Source organism: Crocodylus porosus, unplaced genomic scaffold, assembly GCF_001723895.1.
Source record: "Crocodylus porosus isolate Cpor-Errol unplaced genomic scaffold, CroPor_comp1, whole genome shotgun sequence".
Classification (NCBI taxonomy): Eukaryota; Metazoa; Chordata; order Crocodylia; family Crocodylidae; genus Crocodylus; species Crocodylus porosus.
This window is the reverse complement of record NW_017728943.1, coordinates 51,110,361-51,114,119: the sequence shown is the minus strand read 5'-3', so window position 1 is coordinate 51,114,119 and position 3,759 is coordinate 51,110,361.

Genomic DNA, 3,759 nt, shown 5'->3' with positions numbered 1-3,759 from the left:
ATATATATACACACTTAAAGGAACTATAGACAGAATATTTATATATCTACATAAACTCTATAAACAGGAGAGGAATCCAAAGGGTCAAAACATTTGTCTCATTAAGGCATACAAATTTATATTCTAATGATTTAATATGAGGTGCAGGGCCCAGGGAAATAAACAATAGCAATGCCTCAGAAGAAGAAGTAGCCCTGAATGAGAGGGAAGTAGGGAGCCCCAGAAACCCCAGCTGCCCCTTTAACCAACTTAAATATCCCTATTGCTCGTCATGGGGGCAAAGACCCTCCTCCCCTGTGGGCATCCCCTTCCCAGGGCAACTTACAACTCTCCGAGGCCTGTCAAGGCTGGTCTCACTCCTCCAGTGAGGTGCCTCCTTCCTCAGCAGTGGACCTTCAGTTGCTCAAGGGCTATCCCAGCCTCTGGCTTGCTCGGGGCCCTGTGCACCTCTCCATGCACCGTTGGCCCTGTCTTGTGCTAGGGGTCAGAGATCTGAGCTGCCTGGGGTTTCGGCCTGCTCCTGGGCCCTCCATGCACCAGCTGTGCACCGTGTGCCTGGCCTCATGCCAGGGATGGGGACCCGAACCACCTCATGAGGCACCAGGGTCTCAGTCCACTCCTGGACCCTCCATGGACTGGCTGTGCACCAACTGCCTGGCCTTGGCCAGGGGTTGGAGACCCGAGCCACCTCGTGCAGCTCTCAGGGTTTCAGTCCCTCTGGCACCCTCCATGCACTGACCCGTGCACCACTCACTGCCCTCCCTCATGGTGGGGCTGGGGAAGCATCCGCTTTGCTACCTGATGAGGAGGCATTGGGCTCTTCCAGGGCAACAGCTCTGCCCGCCAGCCAGGTCTACCAGCTCTTCTTTGCCCTCTTCTCAGTCCCTTAACACAGCTGCTTGTGTGCTGGGCACGCTGCCTTTTTATTCCTTTTGGGGGCTCTGCCCCCAGAGGGGGGTGTTAGTCCCCTCTCAGGTCCAGCTCTTTGCCTCACCCTGGAATAGGGGTGGGGCAAGCGTCTCCCCTGCCTTCACCTGATTGGTGGGGAATGCCCCACCAAGCACTTTAAACTTCTCCAAAACCGGTGTGCCAGACTGCTGCAACCACCACAAATACAATTAGCAGAGCCTCTGAAGTCCAGCTCAGGCAACATGTTGCTTTTCTAAGGTGCTTGACTACTATGTCAGAAAAAAGAAACTGGGCTTTAAGGAGGAAGAAGTATTGGGACTGGGTCATTTGAAGTGAATTGGTTAATCAACGCAGTATATTAAGGAATATTATCTTCTAGCAGAATTTGAGGGCCACCATGGTAATCAGACTCTCCTGGGATGAAATAAAACCTTTAGTTTAAGGGCACGGGCTTCAGGAGCCCTTTCTCCATTGCTGCTGAAGGAATCTGGCTTCTTTGAATATGTTTTTTTGCTGCTGTTATCAGATAAGAAATAAATTGAATTATCCTTGATACTTTAAGTCAGGGAGGGTCAATGTTTTTGGCAGATATACCATAAATTAGCCCTGCACCCTTCCTGAGTGCTGCTCCAATCCCCTTTTCTGCCTGATATTCTGCTCTGCTTTCTGCCCTATCTACTCCTGTGCTGCCTGCCCCCTTCCCAGTCTGTCACGCCACATACAGAGGCCATTTGTAACACATGTGCTACAGGCTAGCCAGCCATGCCTTACATGAAACATGACCTACACAGGTTCCACTTGCTTCAGCTACTTTTCCTCTCCAGTCACCCCTTTTTGGAACCAGCGCTGCTTCTTATACACATGCACACATATACACGTGCTCGCTCACTCTCTCACACACACACTCCATTTACTCTGATACTTCATTAATCTGACTTGTGATAAATTTGCCATTGCTTTTCTCTCACCTATGCATGTGAAGAAAGGCCTTGACTATGCAGTTGTTCTGAATGCAGAATTTCTCTTAATGTCAGTGGGTCAGCATAATATCTTGAAAGCATATATACTTGAATGAATAGGGGACAGTGGTGTTTATAATTTATCTACGTTAAAATATTAGCAAATATTACCACTGGCACTTACTGAATTTCACTTACTGAGGCTTTCTCATCTGCTGAGGATTACACACCCTGATCATTTAGAAACTCCTGATTTTTTTAACACTATGCCAGTATCCTTAATGCAATTTAAAAGCAGGTGACTAATGATGAGAAATGCCAATATATATGCAGGTTTCCCTCACCAGCCACAGTTTTGCCAATTCCGGTTTTGAGTATCCATGCTTAATATACTATATACCATTTTGGCTACCACAGTATACAGTTATGAGTAACCACGGTTTTCCATGACCACACAGCAGCCCACCACCCGCCATTTTTCCCTTAAGCCTTTTATCTTGCCAACCACAGTTTTGCCAACCATGGGAACCTTCCCTCCCCAGTGGTTGGCGAGGCAAAACTGTGTAGTTAAAATTTACAAAAATATCTGGGTCAGCCTGTCCCTTTTTTTTTAATTCCATTTTTCTGCATAAGCTGTATTTCTGATCTCTACCTCCATACTTTATTCAGGTCTATATATCATGTCGCTTTGTCCAAGGTCTAAAACAGAACATCAAAACCACTGCATTTAACTTCTGGATCTTACAAGCCTTCAATATTTTTCCCTTCCTGTTATGGAAATCTAAAAAAAAAAAATAAAAGTCTTAGCTCAGATGTTGTAACTATCTAGGTTGGTCCACAACTGTTGAGCCAGATTCTGAAACAGTTGCTCACAGTGGATGTGTCTACACATGCTATTACTGTGCATGAATAAAGGGGGTCAACCTGCCAGCCTGGGGCTCATCTGACAAGGCTCAGTGTGCTGCAGAGGGACTGGCTGGGACATGAGGGTGCTTCAGTGTAGGGCTAGCAGGAAGGCAGCCCCCACTCTGAAGCATGTTTTTGCCCCGGCCAAGTGGGGCAGTTTCTACACGTGCTCTGCTGCAGAGTTTTTTATTCTGCAGCAAGAATTGTTTTTACAATTACTACCCTTCTGTGGAGTAAATTAATTTACTCCAGCCTAATGTGTAGCTGCATGATGTTTACTGAACAGCTAATTAGTTAACTGTGTACTAAAGGTCTCCTGTAGATGCACCCAATGTGTAACACCTTACAATGCAAGTAGTGGTTGCTGCAATACTTTGCATCTGGTGTTACTGCCATTGACACATTATGCACATTGACCATGATATTAGGAAGGTATTGTTCATCAGGAGGAAGGGTTTCTAAATTTGGCCCACAATATATTGTTGAACTCTTTTGATATTCTCATGGTTTAAATAATTTTCCTGCCAGAGGTGGATACTGTGTCTAACAGCTTCTGGTCTCAACAACCCTCTAGCTTCTTGAGTAGCTTCTTCAAGAAAAAGTGTCTTGCTGCCAATACAACTTGTACATCTTTTCCTGTCCTTCCGTCTGATCAAAGTCTCACTGAGGCTGTTCACACAGGACATGTGCCAAAGCTCTTCAAAATAAGTGGAAAACTTCCAGTCAGCAGGCTTCTAATACATCTTAGGCTATAAACAGACATCATCTTTATAGTTTCATAGTTTCTAGGGTCAGAAAGGACCTGAGCAGATCATCGAGTCCAACCCCCTGCCATGGCAGGAAAGAGTACTGGGTTCAAATGACCCCAGCAAGGTGTACATCTAGCCTCCTCTTAAACAACCCCCAGGGTAGGAACCAGCACCACTTCTCTTGGAAGTTGGTTCCAGATCCTAGCCACCCAGACCATGAGGTAGCGCCTCCTGAT